Source organism: Amblyomma americanum, chromosome 10, assembly GCF_052857255.1.
Source record: "Amblyomma americanum isolate KBUSLIRL-KWMA chromosome 10, ASM5285725v1, whole genome shotgun sequence".
Classification (NCBI taxonomy): Eukaryota; Metazoa; Arthropoda; class Arachnida; order Ixodida; family Ixodidae; genus Amblyomma; species Amblyomma americanum.
In genome coordinates this window covers 59,696,286-59,720,043 of record NC_135506.1, presented here as the reverse complement: position 1 = coordinate 59,720,043, position 23,758 = coordinate 59,696,286, and the positions used below count along the sequence as shown (strand labels likewise).

General features: G+C 46.6%; 1 pseudogene; it reads right to left on the bottom strand.

Annotated features, from left to right (window-relative positions):
- Window positions 1–12,626: 12,626 nt before the first annotated feature.
- On the bottom strand, window positions 12,627–14,051 carry LOC144107249 (uncharacterized; annotated as a pseudogene).
- Window positions 14,052–23,758: the final 9,707 nt, after the last annotated feature.

The window sequence follows — 23,758 nt, the reverse complement described above, 5'->3', positions numbered from 1 at the left end:
ATCCCCACATACAAGATGGAGACATTGAAGTAAAAGTCGACCCTCTTTTGAATAGAAGAAAAGGAATGCACACAGTTAATAAAAAAAGGATTAGTCTTATCTGCCACACCTAAACACAGAACATGCAGAAGGAAAAAAATCTTTTGCTCTGCATCACATGTATTCACTACCAGCAAGACCTGAAATGAACATGCGGAAGAAGAGAAAACATGAGTATGGCATCAAAAGAAGGCAGGAGCATTTTAAAAAAGCGAGAGCAAAAGGATTACTGCAATAGTTTCGCATTAAGCATGCCAATCTACAGGGAAGTGGCTTTCATGTTGGATTCATGAGAGTCGCTCAACCCACTGTACTTCTCTTGAAAAGTAGACAAATCATTGAATGACACTCAAAAACTAGTGTGCCATGAAATGACAGGGCAATAAATTCTACAGTGACTTTAATGTAGAAATGTGTCATCAAAACTTCCAGCCAAGAACAAGCATGAAGCACAATAGGGATCATTCAACTAAGTTTCCTGTGTACAACAAAGCATCAAACAGAGCAGGCAATTAATATGGGCCAGCAAGGATCAACGTTATAATATCCGTTGCAATGCCTAAACGTAAAGAAAACGCATCATCTTGGAGCAGGCATCTTTAGCCTTTGAATACAATGCAATCCACTTATAACGATATTGAGGAAAACAGAAAACCTGATCACTATAAGTGATTATTATTATATCTAAACCAGAGCCAGAGAACATGTAGAAAAAGAATATTCTGTACAAAAACACAATTTTCTTCGGCAGAAAACAGACATGTCAAACGTCAATACAGTCAGTTTCCTTCAACTACTCTTCTTGAGCATTAAGCTAACAATGTTGCAGACTAGAATACGGCAAAGTGGGAGTGACGCGGCACGCAGCATTTGTGCTAGGCCCACAGCCATTAAATCATGTCATCACCATTTGTCATGTAGCCCTGTCTTCATCGGCTTGCCACCACGTAATATTTGGCGTGAGATGCGGGGTAATCACCGCATGCTGGTCCTGGAGCTTTGGCATATTGAGTCTGCCATGGCTGTCAGCTTAGTGGTGCTAGTCCACACCACCACGCTGCAACCCAGCCCGCCTGACCAGAGCCGAACTAGCCATTTGCTCAAGCCCCTTCCCCTGCCCAAACCACAAGGTATGACAAACTGATCATACTGGCCAGACCCTAAGCCCCTTCCCCTGCCCAAACCACAAGGTATGACAAACTGATCATACTGGCCAGACCCTAAGCAACCCAACCGATCCAAGACACGTGAACGCACAGCCTTCCTGAAAATACCGTTTGGTGCAGCAATGGACCTCAGCCGTTGCCTCTAGCTGACCTGTGTTCCAGAAGCTCTGTGGACCAGCACTTGTGCGATCATCTGGTGATCTCATCCATTGTGACTGCTTTTTATCTGCTGTTTGTCCCTCTTCTCACACCCACCGTCCCATCCTACGTTTCGTCTTCCCTGCCATTCTTCTAGTTTGCTTGATCGGGACGATCACTGGGTGGCCACAGGCTGTATCACGGAATAGAAGTTGACAAAGTGAGCAATGGCGCAGCACGGAGTGTTCACACTAGGCCCGCCGGCATTAAATCATGCCATCATCACCTGTCATGTAGTCCTTTTTTCATCAGCTTGCTGTCAGGTAACAATGTTGTTCACACTGACATCTCATACTTTTTTTTACCTGATACTATACATTAATTGTTGGCATCATAAAGCTTTCTTCCAAGGTACACATAACGAAAGAGCTGGACAAAGACTTCATAGCCAGACTGGTACATGCAAACAGATGCCTACTCTTAAGAAAGCTTATGAGATTTTAATGAAGAAGTGCTGGAGAGACAGCCATGAGCTACCAATGCACCACTTGTGATTACACAGAAAGCAGGTGGCTTTAACAGGCTATGAGTGCATATGTCTCCTTAAGAACGCACCCATTTCAGACTCAGACTCAATGCCAAGACTGAACATCTTTCAGCAGCAATTGCTCGTAAGCTCTCCAATTTTGGCGTGGCTACATGGCACTGGCTCTAACAAGAAAACAGAATTTTCTCATCCGAACAAAAGCGCCATCTCCAGTTATTATGCATTCCATTAAAAAAAAAACCTGCTGCACAGTTTACAAAATTTGTCAACTGATGAAGGTGGTTATATGCAGACAAAGCTGAAAGTCCACCACCAATCTCATTGCATCAGACACATTCAAAGTGAACTCGAACGTTTTCAAAGGGCACAAGATCTCACTTTGACAATAGCACTACCAAAACAGGAACATGGATTTCAAGCCATCTACTCACAGGATCGGAAAAGAGGTAACATAACTATAAACGTGTCCTGTCACGACCCAATGCTGGTAGAATACACCGCAGCTTAGAAGTACTGTCAGTATTGTTTTCTGCAAAGATGCTGGAACAAAAGCGTCCCAGAGACAGTTTTTTGCAGGTGTGGGTTTGCACATGACGATTCAGCTCCAAACTGCATGCAAAAGACATGGGACAAAGGTTGCATTGGTATGGCCTCTCGCCTGTGTGGATACGAAGATGCCGTGTGAGGTGGCCACTCACGAGTGAAGTTCTTGCTGCAATGTGTGCATCGGTACTGCCTCTCGCCTGTGTGGATGCAAACATGCTCCACTAGGCTGTACCTGCAAACGAAGCTCCTGTTGCATTGGGTGCACCGGAAGGGGCGCTCTCCGGTGTGTGTCCGCTCGTGGTCTTTGAAGTGAGTGCTAACATCTGTGGTGTAGCCAGACTCAGTACACAGGAAACGGGATCTTCCTGCTGCTGGCCTTTGTTCAATCGGAAGTGGCTCCTGCTCCATGTTCTGAATGAGCCTGGGCAATAAAGAAAGCATATCTTTGGTAAAATGGAAGGGATATCTTTCAGGGCATGGATGACTACTGGCTTATCTCCCAAGAGGATTAACATAAGGTGAGGACACTTTCACCAAGATTTAACTATGCTGACACAATGTGTGCTGTCAAATTGAGTAAGACTTGAAGGAAACTTGATCCTCACATAGAAAATTTCAACTAGCTATGTAGCATGCATTTGTAAGCATGAAAAGGCACCATCATCCCATCACAAAAAAAAATGCTGAAACTGTAGGTAACTATAAGCCTACAGATATTCCAAGATATTTTAATTAATTTTTAGTCATAGTGCTAGAAAGCAGGCGATGAAGCCACAGATGGAGCATTGTGGGATACACAACCTTCCCCAGCCAAACTCACGGATTAACAAAAAAATACACTTCACTCTATAGAGCACTCAGAGGTGGGGCCCAGAAGGATCTGACTGGGAGCTCTTGGATTGCACATAACACTAATGTGGTGGTAACGATTATAATTATTATATGCCATACTACATCTAGGAGCCTGCTTTCGAGCTTACTCAAAAACAGCACAGCACATGAAGGCATATAGGTGAAATCTAGAAGCTGAGAAATAAAAAACAAGAACTGTTTCTCACTGTTCAAGAAGCCATTATGAACAAACATTTGTTACACCTTCTAATCAATCTTGTTACTCCTTAAATTGTGCATGTGCACAATTGCAGAAGACATCAAGCAAATGCAAATACATTAAGGAAGCGATGGAAACTCAAAACAAACACATGACACAGTATTTGACACAGTATTTGTAAATACTGTGTCACGTGACACAGTATTTGTAAAGCTCACAGAATTTTCATCCTGCAATTCGATTGTTATAATCATCAATTAAGATTTGTACTGATCACTGTCACCTACAACACCTATTACTAATTAGACAGGCCTGATCTTTAAACAGGATTTTCAAGCCACTAAAATAATTTCATGGAAATGTCCTCAGCTTCACCTCAGCAGTACAAGTCGCACCTTCAAGGCATGAAAAGGCCGGGCCAAAGTGCCCATGAGAACAGAAAGTGAAAATATGCAAAGCAAATCTGTGTAAACATAGGAAAGCAGTAAAACATCTAAAATATATACATGATAATCTAAAATCATAATGAAGCAGGCCTAGGATTCTTTCAATAGTCCTTGAACATGAAGAGCAGGTGATCACAAATGCCGGAACACTCCTGAACACAGTCCTCTGCACCAAGAACAGAAAGCAGGAAACATGTCTTGGCAGAGAATTAAAAACAGACAGCAAAATAGGAGACTTGGAGTTGATAAAAAAAGTGAGAAAATGGGCTTTCAACCTCAAAAACAAAGAATAGAAAATAAACTTCGATCCAGCATTTCCCTTCTCATGTAATTCCTATTTTTTTTCCAAGCATTTTCGTATGCAAAAACATAAAAAGAACTTTACAAGGAAAAGGTTCTCAGTGAAATTGCAAAATGCTACAGGAAAGAAGGGGTGATAACTGCAATGACAGCAGTAAAGAAAAATGTCTTATGGCAGCGCTTGTTCAAGGGTTCAGATACCTGTGCCATGCCTACAATCTTCTACTAGGGACTTGTCCATTCTAGCAAAACAATTATTTAGCTAATCCCCACTCACAACATGGACACATAGAAGTAATAAGTCGACTCTCTTTTGAACAGAACAAAAGGAATGCACAGTCATGGTGAATTCCAATCGCAGGCCCAGAGCGGTCTGCACGCTCTGTGACAGAGCGCCTGAATCCGGCGCAGAGCGCGCGACCTGAAATTGCGATTGGAGTACACTTGCTCTGGCCAGAGCATGCAAGCCAGAGCGTGTAGAGCGCCGCTAGCGCCGCTGAAAAAGAACGTCACGCAAACTTCCGGCCGGATCCGCCGATTTCGGCGGAGCAGTCCCCACGGAGCAATCTCGGCGCGGCAACCGCTCCCCGTCTACGGTTTGAAGACGCGATCCGTGCCTCAGATCTGCGTTTAGAATACAGTTGCTCCGAAAAGAGCAGGAAACGTTGCTCCAGAAGTGCTCCAACTCTGCGATTGTAAGTCACCATCAGAAACAAAAGAAAAAAGCTTATCTGCCACCCCGAAACACAGGATATGCAGAAGGAAAAAAAAACATTCGCTCTGCTTCCGTCACATGTGCTCGCCACTGACAAGTGGCTTGAACATTGGGCACAGGTGAGAAATATGAGTATAGCAGCAGAAGACGTCAGGAGTGTTTTAGAAGAGCCAGAACAAGAGGATTACTGCAACAGTTTGGCATTAAGTGTGTCAATGTACTACAGATAATTAAGTGGCTTTCTTGTTGCATCCTTCAGACATTCGCTCAACCCATAGTATTTTTCTCATACACACAGCCAATCTCGATGCCCATTCAGTCAAAAGCCATCGAAAATTTCCATGGCCACCAAGAGACCAAGACGCACCGCTGCTACAGCTGCCACACGGGCGTCGCTACGGGTTGCAACATTGCAAAAAAAATAGGTACTGTACGAGTTTAAACTGAGTAAAACAACCCGAATGTTGAGGTAAGTGCTACATTAGTTGACAGTTTTTTACGGAAAAACTATTCAAATACTTCCCAGTTCGGTACAATCCAGAGCCAGCGATGGCGCCGTAACCATGGGCAGTAATGCGCACTTTGTTTCAGAAGCATTCACTTTACGCCGGCGAAGCTGCCACAGATCAGTGATTGTCGTGCTCATAGCTACTATTGTTGCAGCATTTGTGGGGTACTTCTTGGCCTCGGTTGTCGCAAAGCGCGCTACGATGCGGAAAAAAAAAACGAAGCGGAACGCCGCGGCGCCGCACAGGAAACCACGCGGCCGGAAACATGCGACCGCGGCAGCGTTCTGCGGAGCTGTGATTGTGACTGTTTAATACGAAATAGTTTAGGAACTGGCAAATGTAGTCTGAAATTTTGCAATTAAATAAAAAGAATGTTTTACTTATTTTGACATTTTTGTTTTGTTTTCGCCCTTACTGTTAATCATGGAGGAAGAAAAACTAGGAGGGAGTTTGACGTCATAAGCTTGAAGCCTTGTCATAAAAATTATAATGGAAAGCTTCATGGGAAATAGGCCCTGACGTGAAAAGGAAGCGGAAGTTCTTAGCCAGATCTCGGTTTCGGTTTCGCTCTCTCGCTGTGTTGCCTCAGATGATCAACACGGCTGCGCTTGAAATTTGCGAAGCGCACACAGGCCATAGAGCTTCGAGATTTGCATGTGGCGAGAGGCCAGTGCCTCAGTGCGCCCGTGTGTTTCGCGAAGGGCGGCTGGGTCGTCTGAGCTGCGCAATGAAATGCTGCGTTCCGGAATGCCGGTGCCGCACGGAAGAACGCCGTCCTGGGGTTTTCTTCCATCGGCGAGTAAATACGCTGCGCTCATTCTTTGAGAAACGAAACTATTGCCGGCTAGGGCATGCCTATGTAATGTTGAATGCGAAAATCGTTCTAGTATGACTTAGGACAAAAATGACGTTACTTAATCGGAATGCCGATTCAAGTTCACATATCTTGATACGTGCCGCACCTTTCACAAAAGGTTTTTAAAAGATCCTGAAATGAACATACTTTGGAGAGAAGCGCTGGAACGTGACAAAACTTGGACGCCATCGAAATGGAGCTGTGTCTGCTCTATTCACTTCAAATTAGAGGATTTTATGGTTTCAGGTCGGCTAAAAAGAGCTGTGCCGTCAATTTCACAGGTTTGTGGAATCTACGTTATCGTTTTCGTCTTCACTTGTGCCCACGATTATTTCAAGCAAATAGTTAAATAGTTATTTTTTTTCAGTAAGCAAAATACACACAAATTTGTGGCAACTAGTGTTTCGTCAAGCGACGTCAAAGTTAGACGCACGTACGGCGCATTTTTGTTGCTTTACACATATGTAACTTCAGCGGCACCGCCGCTCAGCTGCGAGGTCACGTTTGACTCTCGAGGGAGCAAAAGTGCGCGCAGTCTCAGGTTTCCACATCTCGGCTGAGCGCGAACGTATATACACTCCGGTCCTCTGCTTTTTGCTGGACTAGCAGTTTGCCTTTGCCTGCTAGAGTTGCTCCATTCAGAGAGATGAACAAGTCTGTGAAATATGAAAATAACACGTCAAACAGCCATCGGAAACGAAATTACCAAGCTGGCTGAATAATATAGCGAACTTCAAAGCGGGAACCATTACTCTTGCAACGCGACAAGAATGGCGTTTGTAACATATGTCTTTTTTCGAAAAATGCCATTCTTTACTGCCGCTTGAGCATCTGTACTCCTAATGTCCTGGAATATACACACTGGTTTTATTCGTGCGCGAGATAAAACAAAAAGGTCATCCTCTCTGTTGTATGACTGCAAATAAACTTTGCTGTGTACTTGGTTTAATTTTTCCTAATTGCATTCAAGAATAACCAGATGCAAAAGAGTTCCTTATTTTTTTCAATGGTAAGGCTGGGAGACAGCCGCTGAATTGTGGCTGCATTTTTTATTTAGTACGAAAGAAAAATGCGACCTTAATATATAATATTAAGTGACCGTTTCTATTGCCTTTTCTTGATGACAAACGTACGCATTGTACATTTATTCTTAGGCAAGCGCTGAAAATTATAACAGCTTTCTTAGTCTTCCTGTTGAAAATGAGCAACAGAATGCCTTCCCCTTCAGGCTAGAAGAAAAGATATTTGATATTGTGTTTTATTTTTTGCCAGCGTTCTCTGGGAGCAAGCACAAAGCCATTGAAAACAGAAGACATGAGCACCTTTCATCGAGAGATGCAAACGCCCTAAGATGATACAGTATATATGTTGATTTTTTTTTTCAATCTCTCACCAGGCAGTGCTGTTTAAAAAAACTCACACCTGCAGTGGACAGGATTCATTTCTCGTGTGCACCGATACAGGCAGCTTCTCAAGTGGCCTCAGATGTGGACATTTCAGATGAGTCTGTTACTGTGGACGTGTTAAATGACTTGTCAGCATCGCAAGATGTCTTGGTAAGTCAAGCACCTCCAATAACTTTACATCCAATGTAAGAGCAGTACGTGCATGTTCATATCCTGCAAATGTCAAGATGTTTGCGTGACCTATTTGCGGTTTATTAAGGGTAAAACTTATGCATAGTGCTCAACTCGTATGTCTGGGGCTTAAGGGCTGCTATTACATTATGTCAATGCGGTGGGCTTACCCTTAGGGTACGTCTATGTTTTATGCTATGACTTTTGTGTATTTGCGTGCTCTACTTGTTTATATAATATTTGGTGTATATAAGAACAGAGTTTATGTTGTTGATAGTTATATGTGCAGTTGCATTCTGGAAGGGCTGCAAAACTGCAGATGCTGAAAATAGCTGCAGGCCATAGTTTGTAGTGGCACTGGGTGTACACAAATGGTCTTTACAATGTTCTTGGAGGGCATACTTCTCTGCAAATTTTAGTGGTGTTCAAATGTTGCAAGACGGTTCTTTTGAAAACAGTGAAATACCTTAATCAGTGAAGGGACAATTTATTAGGTATCATTAAGTGATTTCGCACATATATATGTTGAGAAATACCTTTACAGCTCTCTTTAAAAGTTTGTTTTGCTTACGTGCATCCCAAACAGTGTTGCCAGTAAATCACAATTTGTTTAATTTAGAAAAAATTTTACTACATATTATGCCAATGCCATATTTGTGATGCCGTCAGTGTGACATGACATGCCAAAAGTGACATTCTATTCGACCATAAAGACAAAACAGTGAAGGTAGGCTCACGTTTTACGAGCATCGCAGGTTCACTTTATTCAAAAAAAGAGGTAACATCTAATTTTATTATGTGCACTTCATGGTTTGAGTGTTTTTCTTTTCTTTTTGTACCAGTAATAGTGAGAATCTTAAGTTGACTACTTTAACAGAACAAACTTCTTTGCATACATAGAGCTTTCAAGACTGTAAATAAGCATTGGAGACGGAATATTTGTTCAAGAATCCAGGCTCTGAAAGTTTCAATTAAACAGTGTTCGAACCAACTTATGTCTGTTTAGCTTATTAGTTGAAACAAAATTTAAAAAAAAAAACAATATTACAGGTAAAAAACGGCGCAAAAGTGTGACCCCCTTTATTATTTGATGAGTGGGTCCTTCAGTTATATACTATGAATGAGGCGACTTTCGATACACAAGGATAAGGAAGATTCAATACAGATGGATCAATAGCCTGCACAGAACACCTTTTTTGAGGGACAGCCAAATATTGTTACGTGTTTCTTTCTGAAAGTGCATTGAAGCTTGCTGTGAATGTCGTATCTTCAAAGATATGCAAATAGTTGCGTGGACCAAACTCACTTTGGGATTTATGATGGTTCCACTGTTTGGATAAACATACTCATTCATATGTTACCTTGGCAAGCTTTTGTCCCATCTTGTGAATGCTTTGATTATGTTGGCAGATTACTATAGTGTTGGCAGCTGTGTAGACGAGTTCTGTTAACCTGACTGTTTGGATGAACATTCACGTGTTGGCTTCGATAAATCATGTCTTTCTGCTCCTTATGAACATCTTGTGCCATATAATTTCTTCTTGCCCTTTTGCAGTAATGTTACGAGGTATGACTCATGTATGATAACCTGGTATAAATATTTTCATGCATATCTCGATTGGTCTTATATGTGTCCACTTTGTGAATATTTTGTACCATATATATGATCTGCTTGTGCCGTTGTGCAGTTATGCTACTACGAGTGGCTCATGTATGCGGACCTGCTTGCTTGGGTAAATGTTTTCATATATATGTGCATTTTCCAAAAATAAAATGTCTCACCACAATCACAAACAGAAAGCTTGCTACTGTGACTAATGGCAGCGCCTGTCAGGTCGGAGTAACGAAAGCTGCATTATTCTATAGGACGGTATCTGCCCTCGTCTTCCGACAAGGACAGCCAGTTCTCGAGCAACTGAGTGAGCCCACAACACCACGTCAACTCCGAGCATCGGCTCCGAAACCGACGAACAAGCTAATGCCGAGGGCCGGGAGACCCCGCGCAGGGGCAGATGCAGACAGACGTAAAGCCGTCGGCGCTCTCTCTCGACAGCGAGAGAACTACTTTACTGCTGCATTTCACGTCGGAACCGCGTATGTGCGCAAGCGTATTCGGCGCGACTTGTGCACCGAGGGTAGCGGAGAACGGCGGGCCCATGGGCGGGCCGGAGTCCGCCTGTCCGAGAAATAGAATCTTGTGCAGCGCGCCGGAGCTCTCGTTAAACACGTCCGTTCGCCGTGAGCGCTGTGGAAGCCACTGCCTCCTTTTTTTAGAGGCTCTTTTTCTTCGCCTGTTCTCCGCTTATAGCATGCGCTGAAATAAACGCTTCGTATGCGTGTATAACGATGAATAGAATTGCTTTCCATTCTCTTTATGAACCACAGTTGAATAGTGACGAGGTCGTGGCCGCACGCCGCTGGGAAAAATTCTGAATTCTAACGACATTCAAAGCGGGCATGCGCAATTTTTGTTTCTAGAGAGACCATGAAAACGCCTCTTCACGTCGGCACTGGAGTACCGTACACGTATAGCGTACAGCGACGTTAGTGCAAATGCGCAGTGACCCCGACGAACCCTTTGATGAAAAGTTCACCTGCAGTTTTCTACAGTGCACCCAAAAACTCAAGAGCGTAATCAAAAGAAGTGTTGAGACGCGGAGCCTTCATACAACCTCGGTACGCTTTCCGCCAAAGCTGCAAGACAGGCGCTGCGCTACATCGGAGCACGGACGTTCACTAAAAAGCACCGCTATCCAAGCTGCTTGGCAGTATGGCAACTATGGAGGGCCTATTTCCTAAGAGTCAGTGCGCGAAAGGGCCCTCGGCAGCGACGTAAGAGGAGGATGGCTTGCAGAGGCTGAGCGCGTGACGTCATGCTCCCTCCTAGTTTTTCTTCCTCCATGCTGTTAATAGTAAGAAACCACGGTGTAAGAATAAAGAGGTGTACCAACGGCGCCGTTTGTCCTGTGCTCGAACGTTGCGCGAAGAGTCTCGCAACTTCGCTGCCTGCCGACAGATCGCGGCACACAACAGCGGGCCCTCCTGCCGTTCGTGTCGTTGTCGTCTGCTTGCAGTAAACGCGCCGTTGAAGTTTCCTTCGGCACGGACCTCCAATTCGGTCTGTATTGTTCTTTGACTGAAACATGACCGTATTGTGATTCTGGTGGTGCATGGTGCTGTCGCCGGTGCCTCGGTGCTTCGACAATGGGACGAAAGTGCTTTGCTACGCGACGCACGACAGCTGGGCTACAAGTCCTGCAAAGGAAAGTTATAATTGTCCCTGTTTTCGGCATCAAAGGACGAAGAACGTTTGAACATGTGGAGAAATGCCATCCCAAGTAAGGACCGTTTGTTGCAGCCTTCAGACTATTTATGTGCGAAGCATTTCGAGCCTCATCTCTTGCCGAATACGTGGGGCCATGTAATCGTTCGTGTACCGCGACGAGCGTGTCTTGCGAAAGACGCGGTCCCAACAACCCAGACAACACTGAAATATCCTGAGGACATACTGAGGATGTTTTTTTGAGGACATTCTTTATCCTCAGGACATCCTCAAATGGTCCTCAAAATGTACTAGAAAGGTCCTCATGTCCGGCCTCAGGACATCCTCAGAATAGCCTCAAAAGGACAATTTCTGATGTTTTGAGTACATTCTGAGGAGGTTATAACTGGTCAAGCTGCATAAAAAAACGCGAAAAATTTGTGCAAATAATTTATTCATTAAATTCCTCAGCTGCTTGCTGCCATTTCGTGTTATCCCGGTGTGCTTCACGGGCTCCTTTACTGCTCTTCTGAGCTGCGACTGTCTTCTGTGGTGCCTACAGAAATAGAGATGGAAAATCAGAGATGGAATATGCATTTATGAGGACTCACATTTACAAAACCAAAACAAACATAGTAGAACACCGGAGCACAGGCAAATCATGTTATTATTTTGCATGTTGTGCATCCAAAAAGGAAATAATTCATGCAAATAATAAATACTTGCACATAAGTAAAGTGTATATTTGGGAAGAAAAGGCACACAAACATCCAGCCATATCAAGGTGTGTTGTTGGGCAAGCTGGTGAGATATTCAGAGGGAAAACAGTGCAAAAGAAAACACACAGGACAAGAAAGACAGACAAACTCGAGCGCTGACTAACAACTGAGTGTATTTAGTGCGAGAGCGAAATAAATACTTGGAAAAAATGACAAATGCGCAGGCACAGGAAAGGAAAAAAAACAGCCATAGGTGAACTAGTCAGTCGATCATTTCGTTAAGCTATTCACTCCCTTCCTCTTTACATTTATGTTTTCATAAAAGGACTCCGCACCAAAACAGGCAGCAAACAATACAAGACAAGCGCTTGTTCCTTCTCTCTTACTGCATGCTGTCTGTTTTGGCACTAGGTCCTTTTACGAAAATATGCACCAACTAGCCCCTCAGCAAGCATTACATTTCTGTTTCACACATTTCCTAAAGTAAATAGAGAATTTCTCGTCTTTTGTGTACAAATGCCCCACTGACATGAACCAGAAAACTGAGAAAACCCTCAGTAAAATTTAATAAAATCCCGCCGATAATTCTGTAGCACACATAAATAGTACTGGCCAAGTTGAAATGCAATGATGAGAGATACTGCTTGAAAGCATCCATTTGGAGTTGGAAAAAGATAACATGCCACCCGCCATAGAAAAAGCCTTCAGCTTCTGCCACTGTGGCATAAATATAAACTCATGGTTTATACAGTCAGTTATGGTGATATTTGTGAATGAAGGAGGGGAAAAATAATGGCATCGCGTTTAAAAAAGAGTTTCAAAGCTTTGCGTGAAACATTCTCTAGTGGCCAGGCGCGCCGACTAGACAGTTGTGATGCTCTATATATGCCAAGCCTTGATGATCGGCATGAAGAGGAGTACAGGTCCTCGAGCTGAATGAACTTTCTTCCTACAACGCAAGGTGCTCCAGTTGGCAGATGTGCAAAGTTCTCGATGACAATTATAGATCCATCTTGCAGAATGCAGCAGTTGTCCTCTTGCCAGGGGCAAGGACTACACTGCCTGGCAGCTTCACTTTTTTGAACTGAGGCCCTTGACATGAAGCAATAAGGGGCCCAGACTCATGTTGTCCAGTGAGCAGTGGGAAGTTTGGCATCTGCTGAGCCTCCTTCAGTACAGCTCCTTGCTGTGATAGTCTGCTAGAGAGCTGCTCAAGTGGTCGCTCTGGTTTTCGGAGCAGTCTTTTCAGAGCAAACATGTGGTTCTCAAATGGGAACGCACTCCATGAATCCAATGGCCCCAGGTGCTCAACATCGGATGCCAGATGGCATAGTCCATGCACATTGTGCGAAGCATGCTCCTTGCCATATATCTTCGTAAAACCTTTAACAAAATGGTTCAGAAGCTGCCCTGCATACTGCACTTCACTTTTTGTGCCATTAGGCATTGAAAGAATGGTAATAGCAACATGAAAAGCTAGAAAATTCTCATACATCTGTGATGGAAGAAGCGATGACGGGAGCACGGGTCCCCCATACAGCAAAAAGAAACGAAACTCTGTGGCCTTCCAGCGATCCAGATCTGTGAGGCTACGAGGCTTTCGGTTAAGTTCACAAGGAACAAACGGTGCGGCCTTGACATTTTTCACTGACAGTTCAATGCGGACTTTGCTGCCAAGCCTTATAGCTTTCGGGCCACGGAACCACAATACAAGCAATTTGTGCACCACGCCTAGGCAAACGAGGTGCATATAATCTAGCGGGACATCCCTCACAATGTCTATTGGCAGCTGCTCTACAATACTGCTTCCAGTATGATACTGCTCCTGCGACCTCTGCCTAAAACTGCAGTCAGTTCTCAGCTCACTGCTAATGTTTGGAAAACAGACTCTTCCTTCAATGTACGCACCCTTAACAGTGCACTTCGTGCAGCTGTAATAGCCCGTGTGGTTTTTGACTCACAAAACAAATGCCTTTGCAGGCGCATCACACACAATGGCTTTTAGCTTTACAGGTATTGTGAAAGCTTCAACAGCAATTCCTGTAGATAAAAGAACATTTAGCTCTTCAACAAAGCTGTATAGGAACTCATTTGCATCTCTCGGCTTGCTGTCACCGAAGAAAACACTCGTCACAAATGGTGCCGCATGCTTGAGGTTGCTTATGCGGCCGAGAATTGTCCAAAACTAACCTCTAGAACTTTTCGATAATGGTAGGCCATCAATATGAAAAGTCAGACTCAGTTCCGGCGGCGGGTCTCGACACTGTCCCAGGATTTCCCGTATTCCTGCTTCTACACCGAAGTGGCGGTACTGGCCTTCCGAAATTTCGGAAAGTTCATTCGATTTTTTCGGTGTCTGTAGCAGCGCTCTCGCCGATGATGGGAGAGAAGAAAAACACTTGTGGCTGCGGAGCACTTTCAAAAGTGACGTGACAGCAGCATGCGACGACCCAGACTCCACTGCCCAAGTTTGAAGCTGGTGGCGGAAAGTCGCTACGTCCTCGTCAGCGCGTTCATGATCGGCTTCGTAATCAAACCTGCCGTCAACCTGAGGACAAAGGTCCTGATCGGAGCTTAAATCTACAAAAACCGATGAGGTCCCAGCTTCAGCATCTTGACTTGTGGGGTCTGGGGTCGGCACATCCTCAGTATCGGGCACAAAACGTTCGGTCACACACACATCACGCTGAAGCTGGCTGCACTGTTCTGACAATGGATCAGCACCAACTTCGGCACACGCGGGGAGCTGCAGGCTAACGTCAACCCGTCTTTTCCTAGTGCGGCGAAACTTTCGCGCACGACTTTCTGTTGACATCGTGCAAATCTAAAAGGCGTCACTCACTTTTCTGAGAGGCATCCATCGCGGAATAACACGCACGTGCGAGTAGCGTGCGTGCTTCGCCGTCACGGTGATCGATCACGACGTTGCGGATGCAGGCTTGGCTTGGCTTAAACGAGAAGCGGCAACACACGGTAATGATGATGTTGATCGTGCGATGCGATCTTAAGAGGCAATAAATATTGCGGAACGATTGACTTTGTGAAAAAGAACATTTTTTACTGAAATAAAAAACACTGTAATTTGCCTACCCAGCAACACACAGACGGGCCCCCGGATTCAAGCCCGCTTTCCGTGATCGGGCTAAAATCGTGCTCCTTCGCCAAAGGAAAAGCTAGCGGCATTGCGTACAACACGTAGCCTTGCAGGAAGGAAAACGATTTGCAGAAGCTTTAATTGTGCGCGATAGCGTCGTCACATGAAAAAACGGCAATCACAACTACGGTAGACCAGAACTCGTCGATTTTCTCAGGACATGAACCAGCAGCGATGCGGGTGGCTGAATACGGCGTTGCACGAGCCTTACCGGAACCGCACCTCAAACTTTTTTCTCTGTCGTTGGCACGCAGCAAGCGTTCTCTGGGCTGCAGTTAGAACCAGCGTGCATGCGCGGTAGTCACCTAAAGGCGGTGGTTTCTCTCGTTTCCGCGTGCAGCAATTTGCGGTCTAAGCGCGCTGTCGTTGAAAAAAACTGCATGCATACTGTCAATGGGATAAAACTTCAGAGCGCCGTCGCAGTAATGCATCACAAATAAAACTTAATGGAAGTAAATGCTTAGAAATGAAATTTCACACACACACACACACACACACACACACACACACACACACACACACACACACACACACACACACACACACACACACACACACACACACACACACACACACACACACACACACACACACACACACACACACACACACACACACACACACACACACACACACACACACACACACACACACACACACACACACATATATATATATATATATATATATATATATATATATATATATATAAGCATTATTTTTCTGATAATTTTCATGCATGCGTGTTCACAAACATATGTCCTCAAAATGACATTTTGAGGACCAAGAAGCCGCTGGTATGACCTGAGAACATCATTCTGCGAACGTTCTGAGGACAATCCAACCTGGGACATTATGAGGACATATTGAGGATGTTTTAGAGGCCCCGAGGACGTTTGGACCATTTGAGGACGTCCTCAGGATGTTTGGTGTTGTCTGGGAAGGTTTCCTGACTGCCCTGCACACCGGTCGAAAGTCAGGAATGAGAGGCACGATATTCCGCTGCGAATTGTAAACGCTGTGTTCTTCACGAGCCGCTGGAGCGTCCTCGAAAGGATGCGGCGAATCAAAACACGTGTACAGAGGAGGGCCCGCAGGAATCATCCTCCTCGGACACCACACCGCACGGCTTCAACTACTTGTTTGAAGTGTCGCCGAACATTTTACCTTCTAGCTCTTGGGAGCTGCCATCGACTCGAACTAGATGGTGTCAGAAGCTTACACTTTTCGAAAGCTGAGCGCATCAAAGTTGACCACTTGACAGCACCACCAATCCCGTCTCCTTCAGCCGTGTCGACAAGGATCGTGAACGTCACTCAGCCGAGCTCATTTTGTTTTGTGCGGGTGGGTTGCTGCAGCGCATTGCGGAGGAGCGCTGCGGCGAAGCGGAGTTGCCGTGCGTTCAGTGTCATCTTTTTAATCCATAAATTCTTTTTTTACGCATCACTGCTGCTCTCTTTTTTAATATCTTTTTGACGCTGACTAGCGAGTTACATTGCTTCGAAGGAGATATATGTCGTCATGCGCTGACGAAAGGTACAGTTTTTCCTTCCCTTAATTGCCCTGATCACAAGGAGACAATTATATGGCTCTGCGTTTACGCTACTATGCGTCAATGACGATGCGCCAGTACTGTAAAGCAAAGAAATGGGCAACAAGACGCAAACACTGAGAAAACTGTCAAAGCTTTCCTAAGTATATATTCCTGATTGCAGTACTGAAAAAAAATGTGATTTTAGCGAGAAATCCGAGGTCTAATTTCCGTGCTCCTTCGTGTAGGTCGTACATGTGCTCTTTCGCTCATCAGTGACACCGGTTTTAGAGTGCCTTACTTTCTTTGACAATAAAGCTAGTCATCTAAATACCGAATGAGGTTACGAGTGCAATATATATGCATGCTATATATGCGGTCTGATTTCGTCACGCCTGAACTCTTTTGGCGGGCGTGTGATATTTTCACACTATGCCAAGAATTTCAAGTTTCATTTATTTAATGTCTGTATTAGAGACAATAGCAGCTATAAGGTAAATCTGCTCATAGCGCAGTTCGCACCACTGCTCATTCTGCACGCCGTGTGTTGGACTAAATCCCCTGAATGTTTTTCGGTTTGGCGGGTTGATGAATATACGAATAACCGATCAATACAGGCATCCACTTTTTATCGGACTGGTGGCAAGCAAATTGTTGGAAGTCCCAATGTTTCGCACACGCTAAATAACCTGAAGGCCACGAGAACGACTGGTAAACACTGTGAATTATCGGAAAATGTGCGTCTTATTTTTTTGATTATTTACTCATTCTCGCTAAAATTTGTATTTAAACTAGTTGTTCTCATTGCCTCTAAATGTATGTATTTCCACAATATTCCAACATTTCCTTGCTAACGGCTATTCCTCCCCCATTTACTTCGCTGTTTCTAAGTTCAAAAGTGGCAGCAGTCGTGTGGCGCCATCTGGCCAAGAGCAGAGAACTGCGAGGGGTTCTGCGTCACCTGCCGAGCGCTCGTTGAGGCACCTTACAACGTGTAAGAAACTCTATATGAGTTTATATCTATAAAAACATTCCCTGGAGCACGGTGCCCTTGAGATTCCATTTGATTAATTGGTTGATTGATTGAACTACGTTTACTTCCATCAGAAAAGACGTTTCTTTCCGCCGCCAGCACGTAGCCCTGGGTGGTTGTGGTGGTGAAAGGCATTTATTAGGCTATATGTACAGATAGTTGCTCGGGGAGAGGCCCCTAGTGGGCATCGCCCCTTACAATAGAAGGCGGAGTCCCTCATTCCGGGACCCCGTTGGTCCTGACCGCTGCGCAGGCCCGCCGAACCAGGGCCTGTTGGGCCGATAGTTCCTTGCAGCCGAGCAGAGCCGCCTCCCAGTCCTCTCGGGCAGGGGAAGAGTTGATGGTTGGCAGAGAAGGATTTTGCCTGCATGCCCAAACCATGTGAAAGGTGTCTGCCACCTCCCCACAGAATGAGCAGCGGCCGTCAAAAGAAGAGTCAAAGTGCTTGAGAACCGCCGGGCACAGCAGGGTGTTTGTATTCGTTCGCCAGCTTTACCGAGTCCCTTCATAGGAACCGGGTAGCGCCGGTGTTCGGCACGATAGTGCTCTGTGATATCTTTAAAAGAAAGAAGAGGGATTTGATCCGGGTTAAGGTTCTCCCAAGGAACTCCTGGTGCCCGGTAAGTGAGTGCGCGGGCTGCCTCATGGGCGGCTTCGTTACCTGGCATGCCTTGGTGGCCGGGAACCCATATGATTGAGCGGACGTGAGTTGGATCGCAGTCGCGAGTTCTGTGATGAAGAATTTGGTGAGCAAGTGGAGTGATCCAACCGAACTCAAAGTTACGACAGGCTCCGCGAGAGTCTGTGAGGATGAATTTAGTGTCGGGATGGGAGGCTGCGAGGGCCATCGCTACCTCCTCCGCATGAGTTGAGCTGGGCGCCCTGAACGAGAGGCTGTCCACTTGTCTTCCCTCGTGTACGACTGCAGCCGTGTACCACTCCCCCCTAGAGTGGTGGTAGAGGTCTGCAATGTCGACGTAGAAGACGTGTTTCTTTGAGCCATAGTGGCGGTGCAGGGCATCCGCCCGCGCCTGGCGCCGGCCATTATGGTCCTCCTTGTTCATCTTAGTCGGAAGGGGTCGAACGTAGAGGGCGCGTCTCCACAGTTCGGGCACTCGAACCCGTTCCATTGTATGATGGTCATGTTTGATGTGTAACCGGTCCAAGAGGCGGCGACCGGACACGGTCTGAGCGAGACGAGTGCATTGGTTAACGAGATGCGCCTCGCGAAGTTCCCTATAGGTGTTCACCATCCCCAACGCGAGCAGTCGCGCGTTGGAAGTGGAGATCGAGAGGTCGAGGGCTCTCTCGAAAATTTTGCGGAGGACAACCTCCAAGCAATCTTCGTCATGTTTCCGTAAGCGGAGGTAAGGAGTCGAGTACAGTACTCGACTAGTTACGAAGGCATGGACGAACCACACCGCATCCTTGCTTCGCAACGCTCCTCGCTTGTTGGTAACGCGGCGAACCATTCAGCCCACCTGGTCACCGACTCTGCGGAGTTTGGCAAGGGTCGTGTCTCCCTTGCGATGCTGATTAATGAAGAGACCGAGTATTCGCAGCTCCTGCGCTTCACGGATGGGGCCGGTGGCGAGAGAGAGCTGAACGGAGATTTTGCATTTCGGAGAATGTCGAATATGCACAAATTCAGACTTGGACGGGGAGCGCTGGAGGCCGCAGTACGTAGCATAGTGGTCTACTGTGCGCGCCGCTGCTTGCAGGCGTTCCTCCATCTCTCCTATGTTTCCCGTAGTAGCCCAGATGGTGATGTCATCGGCGTACAGTGCATGCTGAACACCGCCGGCACCCGCCAACTGCACTGGGAGGTGCATCATGGCAATATTAAAGAGAAGCGGGGACAACACAGCGCCTTGTGGTGTGCCCCGCGTTCCCATCTCAAACGGGCCGTACTCGGTCTCTTGTATGCGTATATAGGCCAAGCGGTCTGTTAAGAAATGTTTTATGTAGTTGAATGTACGAGGACCGCAGTTGGTCTCGCCAAGATGTTTTAATATGACGCTATGTTTAACGTTGTCAAACGCACCCTTCAGATCGAGTGCTAGGACTATCTTGTCATTGTGTGGGTGTTCTATGGGTTCGAGAACCTCGCGATGAAGCTGTAAAAGTATGTCTTGTGCGGACTTATGAGGTCGGAAGCCGAACATGGTGTCGGCGAAGGTGTTCTTGTTCTCGAGATATTCCGAGAGGCGGTCACGGACCATCGTTTCCATAAGTTTCCCTAAGCATGAAGTGAGGGAGATGGGCCGGAGGTTGTCTGTGTTTACCGGTTTCCCCGCCTTCGAGATAAAGGTTACCAATGATGTCTTCCAATCAGGTGGCAACGAAGTGTCCCCGGTCCAAATGGCGTTGATATATTCAAGTAGGGTTTCGTATGCCCGATCGGGGAGGTTTGCCAACAGTTTGACTGTGACCTTATCCCTCCCGGGCGCCGTCCCCCTGCGCATTTTGGCAAGAGCCGCGCGAAGGTTGTGAAGCTGGAAAAGCTGATCCAGTTCCGGATTATCGTGGCCTGCATACGAATAATCCTGCCCTCGCGGATATTGATCCTGACTGAGGTATTTTGAGCGTAAGACATTCGCTAGCTAATCTGTGTTTCCTTGGAAATTGTGTATTGCGCGAGTGAGGTGTTTCTGGGTTTCCGAGCGTGTTTGTGTGGGGTCTATGAAACTCCTAAAGAGCCGCCAAGTGTTGCGGCTTGACATCTGTCTTGCTGCGCTGTTGCATCTATCTACCCAGTTATTGTCAGCTAACTGGGCAGCATACTCGGCAGCTTGCTGGGTGAGGGCAGAGATGCGAGCGCGGAGCTTACGATTGTGTTTTTGCCGCCGCCAACGTTTAGTGAGGCTGCGGCGAGCTTCCCAGAGGTGTATCAGGTGGTTATCCACGTCCGATGCGCGCTCCGTAAGCTGGATCTGCTTTTCGTGTGAACGGAGTGTTTGCATGAATCCGTGTGCCCAAGTTGAGTAGTCTTGGTCCAAGAGAGAAGTTACTGGGAGTGCCTGGCGGAAAGCATTCCAGTCGGGAAGTTTGGCTGTTGCAAGGGGGCGATGTAAGGGTCGAGTGTAAATTACAGTGTTCAGTATGCAGTGGTCGCTACCGAGGGTGTCCTCAGTGTTGATCCATTCTGCGTGTCGGATGTGTTTCGTGAGGGTAAGGTCGGGGCAGGTGTCCCGAGTGACGGAATTCCCTACACGTGTCGGGTGAGCAGGGTCGGTTAGAAGAGTGATGCCCAGCGTAGATATAAGTTCCGCCAACTTACGACCACGCAGCTCTTCCTTGCGATAGCCCCACATTGGACAGGGGGCGTTAAAATCGCCCGCTATTATGAGGTGGTCGCCACCCGCGATCCTTAGCGCTGCGCTAAAGATGTTAGAAAAACTGATATTTTTGAGTTTCGGGGGGCAGTAGATATTAAGGATGTGTGCGGGACTATCTGTTCGCCGTAGAGGGAGGACAGAGACCATCACGTACGAATATTCCAGATTTAGGTCGAGATTAACCTCCTGCGCTGTGTAGGCGTTATGGACTAGGAGACAGGTGAATGGGTCTCGTTGGAAAGTACTATAGCCCGCGAGCTTGACCGCATCCCCGGTTTCTTGCAACGCAAGGACTGCGGCGGGGTGTTCAAGGTTGTCGATGTGCGCCCTTAAGTTGACGCGCTTGGTCCTGTCTTTGAAACCCCGGCCGACAGTTCCACTGTACAAGGGAAAGAGCTTTCTGTCTTTGCGGGGGGGCGGTGCCCTCTAGGGGGTTGGTTGGGAGGGGACGCAGCAATGCCGATTTGAAGAGAGACTGCCTTGGAGAGCCGGAACACGTTCCGCCACCTGCAGCGGAAGCGGTTCCGGCTCCTCTTAGAGTTCGGTTAGATCAATGGGTCGATTGAATTTTGACGAGTGGTTCGCGTCTTTGAGGGGTCCCATTCGGCGGAGAAGCCAAGGGTTTGACTCTAGCCACGTCTTACTGTTTGCTGTCACGGCGGCCGTAACTGTTGCCGTGACTGCCTTGAGCAGGTTGTCTTGGATTTGGCCAAAACTGGACATCTGAGTCGTTAATTGGGTGAGGGCATTTTCGAGGGCGGTGAAACGCACGTCAAAGCTAGAGGGTGTCGGATCCGCCGGCACTTCTTGCATCGGTCCCTGGGAGACGGGGAGTTGAGCATCCGCGTTGAGAGGCTGGCTGGCATTCGGTTTCCCAGATGTATCAGCATACCAACCCCTCCTCCCTTCCTCTCTGCTGTTCTTATGTAGCGCCCTTCCAAGAAGTAGCCATCAATAAATGGTATATCTTAATCCCTGAGATGTCTCGCATAGCGCGTATACACCTACTGCTTCGTCATTTAACTACTGATCTATTTCCAACCATTTCACTCTCTTTCTACCCTCCGGTGAATCGAGTTCGAGAGCCCCATGGTATGTAAACTTGAGCACCCCCTCGGCAGCAGCGGAGTCTTCCCTGTGGCGGCGGATTCAAGCTTGGGAAAGGAGCATAGATGGAAAGGAGTCTTCTCGAACACGGAAGTCTTCCATTTATTCCTCTCGCGCCCCTTGTGGCTTGCAGGTATTGCCTCTTGCTGCGCAATCTTCCGCTCCCATTGCCGCTTCTTAACTTCGTATGGAGTCCTGCACATCTCTTGACATTTTCGCTCACCCAATACATGGCCTTTGCCACATAGCTAGCATTTCACCTCACAATGGTGGTCTCGCGGTGGCTTCTCCATTCCGCAGCCTTTGCATTTGCAGTAGCTCGGGTCCGGGCAGACGGCTTCCCTGTAGCCAAGCCTGCCGCCGGCATTGCAAGCATCGTACTTTTTACGGTATACATGGCATTTTAGAGACACCCCGTTCAGAACAATGTATCTTGGAACATCTCTCTCTACTTCAAAGAGAATAAGCACGGTTCTCGATTATTTGCTGAGCCTGCAGATGCGAACGGCCAAAATCTTCGGGTTGCCACGCCGGTCCAGTCTGTACATAATTTGTCGATGGAATATACTCTAGTGGCATGTCCTCGATCACGCCCTTCCCACGGTATTCCGGAGTCGCCACGTAGGCTGTCGTTGCTATCTTCTTGTTGTCGAACATGATGAGCATAGAGCTCGCATAGTGCAGCTTTCTCTCTGCGCTCGTAGTGACTACAAGAATCGATTGTTGCTTCACATTTAAGGAGACCACGTCATCCTCCTCAACATTTGGGTTGACTCCCGCCACCCTCTTGATTGCGTCAACCAAATAGGCGGTGCCACACTAGACTACGTGCACCAGGCCGCCGTGTGGCAGCAAAACAATCTTTTCGGCTCCATTCGGGATTTGCTTCTTTATCGAATTTCTAGCCATCGTTCTGCCTGCTTGCTTTTCTGCAGTGCGCTCTTCTCGAGTGGCCTGTACTTCCCTTTCTTGCTACCCTACCACTCGCCGGGCACTTCAATTTCCTCAGGTCCGCTCGGCGTCCCCTCTAACACATATTTCGAACTTCGGTCGACATCACAAGCTGGGTGTTGTTCCCCAAAAGGGTCACCGTGACCTCGGTCCCCCGCGGAATGCTGGACCGCTTTAGGCCTAGCTTTGCAGCGGGTGTCTGGAAAAAAAAAAGTCCCGCTTCGGACATTTTGCTATTCCTGAGCTCCTCTCAACGAGATCCGTCGATTTGACAAAGAATTCCGGTAGTCATTCGCGAACCTCCATTGAGAGGATATCGACAGTGTTCGACTGTCATTGTAAACCACCGAGTGGTACTGACAGATCCCCAATGAGTGTGACATTCATGGCTCAATGGGCATTGAAACTGCCCATGTGACAAGGGTATAAAAAAATTAGGTGAATCATTGAATCTCACTCAGTAGCTAATATGCCATGAAATGGCAGGCCAATAAATCTTGCAATGATTTTCATGTACAAATGTGTCATCAAAACCTACAGCCAAGAGCAAGCATCAAAGACAAAAAGGATTAGTGACCCAAGTTTCCTGTGTACTACGAGGCATCAGACAGAGCAGGCAATTAATATGGACCAGCAAGGATCAGCATTACAATTTTTATTGCAATGTCTAAACATAAAAACAACGCATCATTATGAAACGGGCATTACTAATCTTCAAACATGCACCTAACAAGCATAGAAATAAATGCCAACAAATGACAGAGTCAATACCG